Consider the following 13,619-nt stretch of genomic DNA (forward strand, 5'->3'; position numbering starts at 1 on the left):
ATATACAGTGCTATATATAAATTATATCTCACTAAAACTGAAAAAAAAAAGACAAAAGGATTTTCTGAGGGCTTGGTAGTAGTTCAGGGAAGGTAATGACAAATTCAGTATGGGCTACACTGAGTGTCAGATATCAATGGTATCTAAACATGCATGAATGTTTATGTATGAATGAAGGTGTAGGCACTCTGATACCTCAACAATGTCTGGCAAATAGGACATTTTCAAAACAGTTGTTAATTAAATACATTAAATATATTGATCTGGCACTCAGGAGAAATATAATACCTAGACATAAACAGAGCACTTCTGGTGTTACACATCATTGCCATGGTTGAAAGTGTATAGGTTAAATATCTAGAGTTAAAATGAATGCTAAAGGGTCAATCCTTAAAGAAACCCCAATGTGTCATGGGTAGGATATAGGAAAGATTGTTAATGTGTGGTAACCAGAAGGTATTTCATGGAAATCAAAGGCAGATAGCATGTGAAGAACAGTTACACCAATGAATTCAGAAAAACAATAAGAAAGATAAGCATTAAGGTAGAATTTGGCAGGCAAATGATAATTTGGAAGGTAAGTAGTGACTTTCTTGAAAGCTATTGTCAGTTTTAATTATATAAAACCCAATTTTTTAATAAAAGTCAAATAGCACCATTATCATTCTTACATTAAATAAACCTTGATCTGGTAATACACATAGGAAAGATCTTACTTAAGAAAGAAATGAAATATTGAAATATTAACACCTAAGGGACTTACAGACAATTCTTAAAAGCTCTGAGATACCCTGGATCTTCATCTCTGGACCTAAACTGACTTTGAGAATGGTATATATGTTTGTAATTCTAGAGAGTAGAAACTTTAATTACCATAAACTAGAGTACCTATAAACCTGTTAGGTAATAATAAAACATAAAAAATTAACATAATTGAGCAACCACTAAAGGTAGAAATGCTAGTTGGTTTTTTTTTCTATAATATCTACTGAACATCTACTATATGCTTGTTAATGAGGTGGCAACAGGAATACATGTTGGACCAGAAAAAATATAAATATAAATATAAATATAGATATAGATATAGATATAGATATAGATATAGATATAAACATATATACACACATACATATATATACACACACTTAAATACATACATATATATACACACATATATACACACATATATATACACACAAATATATACATATATATATATATATATATATATATGCGCGCACATACACACATACACACACACACACGTATGGTACCTGACTCAGAGAGCTAATCATCATGTAGATGAGTTAAACACTAAAGAAACAACCACATATATAATAATAAATTAAAATTAATATGTGGTATGTGCTATAACTGAAGGGTACAAGGTATATGACAACACAGAGTAAGAAGAATTGACCTGTTTATATAGATAAAATAGAGATTCCACAAGGAAGTGAGTTTGAGTTGATACAGAAGAAAATGTTAGAGAGGAAGAGTGTGTATATGGAGTTGAGGGAGGGCAGGTAAAACAGTCAAGGTAAAGGGTTCTACATGTGTAAAGGTCTGAGGAAGATAAGGAAATTAAGGAATGGAAAGGAGAGTTCCAGAGAACACAAAGGACAAGGAAATTGAGGTATATGGTAGTCATCCCAAGCTATTTCATTAACTGATGTCAATGAATTTGGTCATTATCCTAAATATAGTGGAAAGAAATTTTTTTTAAATTTTTTAACATTTATTCATTTTTTTGAGAGAGAAAGTGAGCAGGGGAGGGGGAAAGGGAGAGAGAAAGAGAGAGAGAGACAGAGACAAAAAGACAGAGAGAGAGAGAGAGAGAGAGTACAAAGCAGGCTCCAGGGTCTGAGGTATCAGCACATAGCCCGATGCGGGACTTGAACTCAAACTGGGAGATCATGACCTGAGCCGAAGTCGGCTGTTTAACCAACTGAGCCACCCAGGCACCATGAAAATCTGTTTTTAAACAGGGTCAAGTGCTTTAGCAAATATCCATATCAAAACTATTGCTCTTGATTTAGTGGATGCAATGAAAGACACACACACACATGCACACACACACACACACACACACACACACAATGGAAGTGGAGACAAACATTAGGAGGCTATTGTAGTGGCTGTTGAGCTGCAGGACTTTACTTCCAAAAGAATATCAATCAACTACACATATACAGTTCTATATTCAGAAAATATGAATTATTTATAACAGAAGTTCTTAAAATGTGAAAAGTATGTATATTAGAGTCAACTGGTACTTTTTAAAAACTTCACAGGTCAATCTTCCCTTCCTGACTTTCTTGATTCTGATCTCTCTCAAGGCTAGAGTCACACACATATTAAGGGAAGACAGATCTCAATAAACCATCTCAATATATACCTCAAGGAACTTGAAAAAGAAAAAACAGAGCTCAAAAGCAATAGAAGAAAGGAAATAAAAGATCAGAGTGGAAATAAATAAAGATTAAAAACACAGTAGAAGAGATCAATAAAATAGCCAGTCCTTTAAAAAGATAAACAAAATTGACAAAACTTTAGCTAGACACACCAAGAACAGAAGAAGGGCTCAAATAAAATAAAATAAAATAAAATAAAATAAAATAAAACAGGATACATTACAAATGATACCACAGAAATACAAAGGATCATAATAGATATCTATGAGTAATTATATGCTAACAAATTGGACAAGAAAGAAAAAATGGATAAGTTCCTGGGAACATAAAACCTACCAAGACTGAACTGTGAAAACAAAATCTGAATAGAACAATTCCTAATAAGGAGATGATATTAATAATAAAAAATCTCCCAACAAACAAAAACCCAGGACCAGAGAGCTTCATGGTGAATTCTTTGAAACATTTAATAAATAATACCAGTCTCTCTCAAACTTGTCCAAAATATAGAAGAAGAGTCTTCCAAACACATTTTATGAGGCCAGCATTACCTTGATATTAAAACCTGATAACAATGCCACAAGAACAAGAAATTAAGGCCAATATCCCTGATGAGCATAGATGCAAAATCCTCAACTAAATATTAGCAAACCAAATTCAACAATATACTAATAGGATCATACAACATGATCAAGTAGGATTTATTCCACTGATGCAAGAATGGTTCAACGTTCCAAAATTAATTAATGTGATAAACTACTTTAACATGAGGATAAAAATCATACAATAATTTCAATATATGAAGAAAAAGCATTTGACAAAATTTAACATCCATTTATGATGAAAACTGTCAACAAAATGGGTAGAGAGAACACGTTCCTCAACATGATAAAGGCCATATGTTACAAACCCACAGCTAACATCATACTGAACAGTGAAAAACTTAGATTTTCCTGTAAGTTCAGGACCAAGGCAAGGATTCCCACTATCACCACTTTTATTCAATATAATGATGGAAGTCCTAATCAGAGAAATTAGTCAAGAAAAATGTAAAAAAAAAAAGTAAAACTGTCACGATTAGCAGATGACATTATATGTTATATATAGAAAATCCTGAAGACTTCACCAGAAAAACAGAATAAATTGGATTCAGTAAAGTTTCAGGACACATAAATAAATATACAAAAATCTACTTCATTTCTTTAAAAAAAATTTTTTTAATGTTTTATTTATTTTTGAGACAGAGAGAGACAGAGCATGAACGGGGAGGGTCAAAGAGAGAGGGAGACACAGAATCTGAAACAGGCTCCAGGCTCTGAGCTGTCAGCACAGAGCCCGACACAGGGCTCGAACTCATGGACCGTGAGATCATGACCTGAGCCGAAGTCGGACGCTCAACCAACTGAGCCACCCAGGCGCCCAAATCTACTTCATTTCTATACACTAATAAAGTATCAGAAAGAGAAATTAAGAAAATAATTCAATTTAAAATTACATCAAAATAATAAAATACCTAGAAATGAATTTAACCAAAGAGATTAAAGATTATACACTGAAAATTATACCATTGGTTGAAGAAATTGAAGATTACTGAAATAAATTAAAGGATATTCTATGCTCATGGTTTAGAATAATTAATATTGTTAAAATTATCATACTATCCAAAATAGTAACAGATTAAATGAAATTCCTGTCAAAAGTACAAAGACATTTTTCACAGAAGTAGAATAAACAAATTTGTATTGAACCATGAAAGACTCTGAATAGTCAAAGCAATACTGAGAAAGGAGAACAAAGCTGGAGGCATCATACTAACTTCCTGATTTCAAACTATTACAAAGCTACATTAATCACAACATCATGGTACTGATATAAAAACCGAAACATAGATCAGCAAAACAGAATGGAAAGCATAGAAAGAAACCAAATCATATACTGTCAACTAATTTATGATAAAGGAGCCAGGAATATACAGTGAGGAAAAGACAGTCTCAGTACTAAATGGTGCTGAGAAAATTGGACATCCATATGCAAAACAATGAAATTGGACCATTATCTTACTCCCTAAAAAAATTAACTCAAAATGGATTAAATACTCAACTGCAAGATCTGAAACCATAAAACCCCTAGAAGAAAACATAAGCAGTAAACTCCTTGACATTAGTCTTGGCAATGATTTTTGGATTTGACTCAAAAAGCAACACCAAAAAAAGGCAAAAATCAGTAAGTGAGATCATATCAAATTGGAAACCTTCTGCAAAGGAAACCATCCCAGCAGAGGAAACCATCATCCAAATGAAAAGGCAACCTAGTGAATGGAGAAAATATTTGCAAACCATATGTCTGATAAGGGGTTAATATCCAAAATATATAAAGAATTCATACAACTCAAAAGCTAAGGAAAACAAACCATGTGATTAAAAAGTAGACAATCTAAATAGACATTTTGTCAAAGAAGACACATCAATTGTGAACAGGTATGTGAAAAGATGCCCGACATTATTAATCATCAGAGAAATGAAAATGAAAACTACAATAAGATATCACTTCACATGTCATAGGATGACCATTATTGAAAGAAAGACCAGAAATAACAAGTGTTGGTAAGGATGTAGAGAATAGGGAATCCTTGTGTATTTTTGGTGCAAATGTAAATGGTGCAGCCACTATGGAAATCAATATGGAGGTTCTTCAAAAAATTAAAAATAGAACTACCATATGATACAGCAATTGCTTTCTTAGAATTTATCCAAAGCAAATGGTGACATTACCTCAAAATGATATCTGCATCTTCATGTTAATTGCAATGTTATTTATAATAGCCAAGACGTGATAATATCCTATGTGTCAGTCAAAAGATAAATGGATATAAAAGTTGTAAATTAATTTGTAAAAGGTTGTGAATAATATTCCATTATATATATATATATATATATATATATATATATATATATATATACACATATATATATGCATATGTATATATGGAATAGTATATTACTAAGCCATAAAAAATAAGAAAATTTTGCCTTTTGTAACAGTATGGATGGTCTGTGAAGGCATTATGCTATTAGAAAGTGAGTCAGACAGTGAAAGAAAAATACTGTATGATCTTATTCATATGTGTATTAAAGAGAAAAAAGGACAAGAAATAACAAATGTTGGCAAGGAAGTGAAGAGAAAAAAACCTTGTACACATTTGGTGGAAATGTAAATGGGTGCAGCCAGTATGGAAAAGAGTATGGAAGTTCCTTAAAAAAAATTAAAAATGGAACTACCATGCGATCCAGAAATTCCACTTCTGAGGATACATCTAAAGGAAACAAAAATACTAAGTTGAAGAGATACCTGCACCCCCATGTTCATATAGCATTATTACAAAAGCCAAGACATGGAAATAATCTAAGTGCCCATCAACAGATAAATAAAGAATTGTCACAGTCACACATGTGCGCACGCGCATACACACACGCACACACACACACACACACAGGAATATTATACTAACATAAAAAAGGAAAAAAAAAACCTTGCCATTTGCAACAACACAGATGAGCTTTTGAGGGCATTATTCTAAGTGAAATAAGTCAGACAAATATTGAGTGATCTCAATTATATATACAATCTGAAAAACAAAACAGAAAAAGAGACAAGATTTGTGTTTATAGAGGTAGAGAGTGGGGGAGGGTTATTGGATAAATATGGTCAAAAGGTACAAACTTTCAGTTACAGATTAAATAAGTACTAGGGGTGTTATATATGACATGATGACTAGTTAACACAGCTATATGATATGTTTGAAAGTTGTTATGAGAGTAAATTCTAAGAATTCTCATCACAAGGAATTTTTTATTTCTTGTTCTTTTCTTGGCATCTATAAGAGATGATGGATGTTAACTAAACTTGTTATGGTGATCCTCCTATAGTATATGTAAGTTATGCTGTACACCATAAACTTAAAAAGTAATGTATGTCAATTATATGTCAACAAACTGAAAAAAATTCATTTTACTACTTTTGTAACTTTTTCTTGGTGAAGTATTCTATCCACATAGAAAAGAGCATTATATTACCAACTAACATTAAAAAATATACCAGCCTCTACAAGTTTCATTATTATTATGTTATATTAATTTGCTCTTATAATTTTAAAAATCATGTATTTATTACTAAAATGATATAGACTTTTAGTGTATCTTTTAAAAATATTCTTGAGTTCATTTAGGAAAAATATCAATAAAATACTCTTCTTTTCTGATTTTCAGTTAGTAAAGTTATTTAAAATAGTTATTTGATCAATTATTGCATGGGACTTTCAAGCACATTGAATGATATTTTCTTTCAAGGGCATTTGCTCCTATAAATAGAACTTTTGTTGATATCAATGGAATTTGCTGTTTGGCTAAATGTAAAGTATAGGATGGATTAAAAATTATGAACCCTTGAGATTGGAAACAGGGAGGCAACCTCGGGAGACAGAGTAGTGGGCCACAAAGAAGTTTGAGTAAGTTGGAGGAAAATTATAGAGCTTTATTTTAGGTAAGTTTTCTTAAAAGAAATAAAAAAATCTTGTGGAGATATTTTATATATAATAGAAAGTAATTGAGAGTCTAGGAGCTGATGTATTCCTCTAGGAAAAATAATATGTAGTAACAATGTACAAAGACATAATATATTATACAATTCAACAAAGCCAGTGGGAAATTGTATTGAGTACATTGGCCTTTGCTTAAATCACAAAATCAATAAAGATTTGCCTCTGTATGGGAAGGCTTTCTGAAGATAAATTTCAGGGTACCAACACTAAAGAATTATTATTTTTTTTTATCTACAGTATGCTGGAAATGAAACAATTTTGCAGGTGATACAGAAAACATCTTTCAATATTAAAACCATTGGAAGAATATGTGGGCACAATCATTAATAAACACTTATTAAATAACTTCTGTGTGTATAACACTATACTAGATCTTTAGGTATAAGACTTAGTTTTTAGTTTTCTTTTTTATCTCTTTTTTCTGAGTAGACTCCACACCCAGCATGGAGCTCAGTATGGGACTTGAACCCATGACTCTGAGATCAAGACCTGAACTGAGATCAAGAGTTGGATGCTTAACTGACTGAGCCACCCAGACATCCCTACTTTTTGTTTTTCAATTGGTATGTTGACCTTTGATAATAAATATCCCAACGGTACAATAGAATAATAATCATCTAAACTCTTCTTTTAGCCAGGGTTTTCCCCCTATTTCATATAATGTTTAAACAAGTTACTATGTAGCTTATTTTTTCTAGCATAAAACGAGTCCATCCTGAAGTTTTCTTTGCTGTGTCAGTCATGTTGTTAGGTAGCCTTCAGAATGCAATATACACTTAATAGATAAAAGAGAAGGAAGTAAATCACTTGCAAGTACTCTAAAAAACTTTCAGACATTATTTCATGGGAAAAATCAAATCATTAAGGCAACCTGGAATTAATTAAGATACAGATCAAGATGACTGTGATAACAGCTTTAAAACATGCATTTATACACTCATAATGAAACAACAGAAAGACAAATAAAGAAACTGATCCCATTCACAATTGCACCAAGAAGCATAAAATACCTAGGAATAAACCTAACCAAAGATGTAAAAGATCTGTATGCTGAAAACTATAGAAAACTTATGAAGGAAATTGAAGAAGATATAAAGAAATGGAAAAACATTCTGTGCTCTTGGATTGGAAGAATAAATATTGTTAAAATGTTAATACTACCCAAAGCAATCTACACATTCAATGCAATCCCAATCAAAATTGCACCAGGATTCATCTTGAAGCTAGAACAAACAATCCTAAAATTTGTATGGAACCATAAAAGGCCCCCAATAGCCAAAGTAATATTGAAGAAGACCACCAAAGCGGGAGGCATCACAATCCCAGACTTGAACCTCTACTACAAAGCTATAATCATCAAGACAGCATGGTATTGGCACAAAAACAGACACATAGACCAATGGAATAGAGTAGAAACTCCAGAATTACACCCACAAAAGTATGGCCAACTAATCTTTGACAAAGCAGGAAAGAGTATCCAATGGAAAAAAGACAGTCTCTTTAGCAAATGGTGCTGGGAGAACTGGACAGCAACATGCAGAAGGTTGAAACTAGACCACTTTCTCACACCATTCACAAAAATAAACTCAAAATGGATGAAGGACCTGAATGGGAGACAGGAAACCATCAAAACTTCTGGGACCTTATGAAGATAAAAAGCTTCTTCACAGCAAAGGAAACAATCAACAAAACTAAAAGGCAACCAACAGAATGGGAAAAGATATTTGCAAATGACATATCAGACAAAGGGCTAGTATCCAAAATCTATAAAGAACTCACCAAACTCCATACCCAAAAAACAAATAATCCAGTGAAGACATGGGCAGAAGACATGAATATACAAGGCATCCAGATGGCCAACAGGAAAATGAAAAGATGCTCAGAGTCACTCCTTATCAGGGAAATACAAATCAAAACCACACTCAGATACCACCTCATGCCAGTCACAGTGGCTAAAATGAACAAATCAGGAGACTACAGATATTGGCGAGGATGTGGAGAAACTGTTGGTGGGAATGCAAACTGGTGCAGCCACTCTGGAAAACAGTGTGGAGGGTCCTCAAAAAAATTAAAAATAGATCTACCCTATGACCCAGCAATAGCACTGCTAGGAATTTACCCAAGGGATACAGGAGTGCTGATACATAGGGCACATGTACCCCAATGCTTATAGCAGCACTTTCAACAATAGCAAAAATATGGAAAGAGCCTAAATATCCACCAACTGATGAATGGATAAAGAAATTGTGGTTTATATACACAATGGAATACTACGTGTCAATGAGAAAGAATGAAATACCGCCTTTTGTAGCAACGTGGATGGAACTGGAGAGTGTTATGCTAAGTGAAATAAGTCAGGCAGAGAAAGACAGATACCATATGTTTTCACTCTTATGTGGATCCTGAGAAACTTAACAGAAGACCATGGAGGAGGGGAAGGAAAAAAAAAAGAGAGAGGGAGGGAGCCACACCATATGAGACTCTGAAATACTGAGAACAAACTGAGGGTTGATGGGGGGTGGGAGGGAGGGGAGGGTGGGTGATGGGTATTGAGGAGGGCACCTGTTGGGATGAGCACTGGATATTGTATGGAAACCAATTTGACAATAAATTTCATATTTAAAAAAAAAATATGCATTTAACACCAGCAGCCTTAAATGCTATTGCAATGATCTTGCTGGGTTATGACTAAGTTTCTACACATTCAATTACTTGGAGCACAGAATGAATAAAACAAATATTTTATAGGAAAAGATTGAGAGATCCATAGGAAACAATAGTTTTCATTGCTGAGATCAAGGACAATGAGATAGAATATAAAAGATACTTTTCTGCCACTCAGAGTTGACCCTTCCTCTTACTAATTCACGTACATGCACATGTGCACTCTAAAATATAAAGTTAATAAAACAATGAAAAGAAAAAGCAAAATATAAAATAAATAAGATTAGGCCTAAATCAGTTCCCAACATTTAGGAATGGTTTTTCTTTTTAAATAAAGTTCTATTTTGGGGGGAAGATTTTCCCAGTCAAGGGGAAAATCTATTTTTAGTGCAACGTCAAAAGCTCAATGCTATTTAGGAGCAAAGAAAATTAAATATGAAAACAGGCAATATCAGTAACTAACAGCCCTAGTGGAATTACATTTTCCTATTTTTTTTTCTCTTAATTAGTTGCAAAGGACTATTAATCTACCACAAAGTGTCTTTGCTCTATAACTGTAGTACACATTTGTGGATTTCACTATATTTGTGTTGACAATATTTATATATTGTATTCTTGAATAGTTCTGAAGATGAGTTAATGTGCCCATTTAATACCGTTATTCTTTTTAATTTAATCATAATAAGTAAACATGGTTAATTTGTTTTACAGTTTTATTTTGTTTGTTCTCTATACAGCTTATATTTACCTTTCTAGGGTCCAACATATTTAATGACTTTGATATAAAATTTTTAGAAATGTATAATATCTTCCTTTAGAATAGCATAAAGTACTTTCTAGGTGACCGTGCCTCACTGTAATATCACTAGATAGTTGGAATTAGTGACAGTTTAAATTTAGCTATTAATAACTTTTTTAAAGCTATTATGTTTCCCTTATCAGCTTTGCTGCTGTGCTAATAATATTATGGAATCTATCATATGCCATTATATTGTGCAAATATAAACAGCACCTAACCATAGTGATCCTATGAATACTGGATGTAGTTGTCTGGAGTTTGGCACAGTTTCTTTTATTTTTTTAAATGTTAAATATTAATGTGAAAATATTAATACACTACTGTACAAGCAATGGGCCAAATAAGAAATCAAATGGCAGATCAAAATAGGTCTCAAAACAAAGAAAAAGAAAACACAATATTCCAAAATATGGGATACTGCAAAAGAAGTTAATAGAGTGAAATTTATGTTATAAATGCTTATATTAAAAAAAATGTAAGTAAACAACTTTATACCACAAGGAACTAGAAAAAGAAGACTTGGCTGAAATTTAGTAGAGGAAGGAAATAACAAAGAAAAATCAGAAATAAATAGAGACCAGAATAAACAATAACATAATATTGAAAGTAAAGACTAGTTTCTCCAAAAAAATAAACTTGGCAATGCTCTAACTACATTAATCAAGAAAAAAAAAGAAGGCTCAAAACCAAAATGATAAATGGAAAAGAAAACAAAGAAATGCATAGTGTGATAACAATGTGATAACAGATGAATAATTATATATTAACAAATCAGATGATTTAGGAAAAAACTCATATAATTCCTATAATTTATAAGTTACCAAAATTGAATCATGAATCTTGAATAAAGAAATAGGAAATCTTCTTAGGCCAATAACAAAACTTTAAAAATGAATAAAAAATTTACCAACACAGAAAGTCCAAGACTACATGGTTTCTTTGGTGAATTCTATCAAACATTAAAAAAAAAAAAAATCATTAACGACAGGGCTCCTGGGTGGCTCAGTCAATTAAGCGTCTGACTCTTGATTTTGGCTTAGGTAATGATCTCACTGTTCATGAGATTCTCTCTCTCCCCTTCTCTCTTTGCCCCTCTTCCACCGGTGCTTTCTCTCTCTCTCTGTCTCTCTCTCTCTCTCTCTCAAAATAAGTAAATAAACTTAAAAAAGTTTAAAAATAATTAACAACAATCTTTATCAAAATATTACAAATAATGGAAAGGAAGGAATAGCACATTCAAAATCGTTCTATGAGCCAGCATTACAGTGGTACCAAAGGAGGATAAAAACAACACAAAAACAAAAAAGTTGAGTTTGTCCAATGCAAGTATTGCTACTCTTTCTTTTGACATCCGTTTGTATGATAAAGATTTCTCCACCCCATCACTTTCAATCTGCACATGTCTTTAGGTCTAAAATGAGTCTCTTGTAAGGCAGTGTATAGATGGGTCTTGTTTTTTGTATCCATTCTGTCATCTAATGTCTTTGAAGTATTTAGTCCATTTATATTCAAAGTAATTGTTGATAGATATGCATTTATTGCCATTTTATAACTTTTTTTCTCATTGTTTCTGGAGACTTTCCCTGGTCCTTTCTTTCTTGTGTCACTTTAGTCTTTCCTTTGCACTGAGTCCCCTTTAATATTTCTTACTCCTTTAGCTTTTGTTTGTCTGGGAAACTCTATCTCTCCTTCTGTTCTGAATGACAGCCTTGCTGGATAGAGTATTCTTGGCTGAAGACTCTTCCCACTCAGCACTTTGAATATATTATGTCACTTGCTTCTGGCTTGTCAAGCTTCTGTTGAAAAATCTCCAGTTAGACTTATGGGTTTTCTCTTGTAAGTTAAGGACTTCTTTTGTTTGCTGCTTTTAAGATTTTTCTTTATCAATATATTTTGCAAATTTAATTACAATATGACTTGGTAACAAGACATTTGTTGAAATTGGTAAAAGCTTAGCCTGATTTTGTTGATTTTGATGAGAGTTCTCTGGGTCTCCTGGATCTGGATACTTGTTTCTTTTCCCAGATTTGGGAAGTTTTATGCTAATATTTCTTGAAATAAATTTTCTGCCCCTTTTTTCTGTCTTCTCTGGGACTCCTATAATACAAATATTATTATATTTGAGGGAGTCACTGAGTTCCCTAAGTGTCTTCTTGTATTGTGTAATTTGTATTTCTCTCTTTTGTTCAGCTTCTTTATTTTCCACTACTGTCTTCTAGGTCACTAATACATTCCTCAGCTTCTTCCAGCCTTGTGCTCATTGCACCAAAACCATTTCTAATTTTGTTTATTGTATTCTTCATTTATGATGGATTCTTTTTTTTTTAATTCTCTTATCTCTGTTGTAACATTCCCACTGATATCTTCTATTCTTTTCTCAACCCCAGTGATGATCTTTATGATTGTTGCTTTAAATTCTCCGTCATGCTTGTTACATATATCTATTTCACTTAGATCTCTGGCCATGGCCATATCTTGTTCTTTTTAAATTTTTTAATGTTTATTTATTATTGAGAAAAGACAGAGAGCATGAGCATGGGAGGGGCAGGGACAGGGGGACACACAGAATCTGAAGCAGACTCCAGTCTCCAAGCTGTTGGCACAGAGCCCGACGTGGGGCTTGAACTCAAACCGCGAGATCATGACCTGAGCTGAAGTCAGACGCTGAACTGACTGAGCTACCCAGGTGCCACAATCTTGTTCTTTTATTTGGGATAAATTCCTCTGACTTAAAATTTGTCTAAGTCTCTGCATTCTCTGTGTTGGAAAAGCCAGTTATGTCTCCTGCTCCTGAAGGTAATGAACTTATGAAGAAGAGGTTATATAGTGCAATTTCTTTTAAAAGTTTTTTAAGCTTTCTTTCAGTGCTTTTTTCCATCAACCATTCATTTACTCTAATAATGGCATCTATAAATGTGCTGACAATCTTTGCCATTCCAGGTTATGTTTTAACAAAACTTATATTTTTTCAACATGATTTACTATTCAAAAAAGGGAGTTTAAATAGTCATTGGTAGATCAAAAAGACACACCTTTATTTATAAGGACTTACCTTCTTTAACAATTTGCATGTATTCAGGGCTATCACTGTGAAGTAAGATATTGAAGTATTTTCAACCAAATTACCTCATGCATTGTTATGCAC

The sequence above is a fragment of the Panthera pardus genome, unplaced genomic scaffold, assembly GCF_024362965.1.
Source record: "Panthera pardus isolate Hobbes unplaced genomic scaffold, ASM2436296v1 HiC_scaffold_13, whole genome shotgun sequence".
NCBI classification, from domain to species: domain Eukaryota; kingdom Metazoa; phylum Chordata; class Mammalia; order Carnivora; family Felidae; genus Panthera; species Panthera pardus.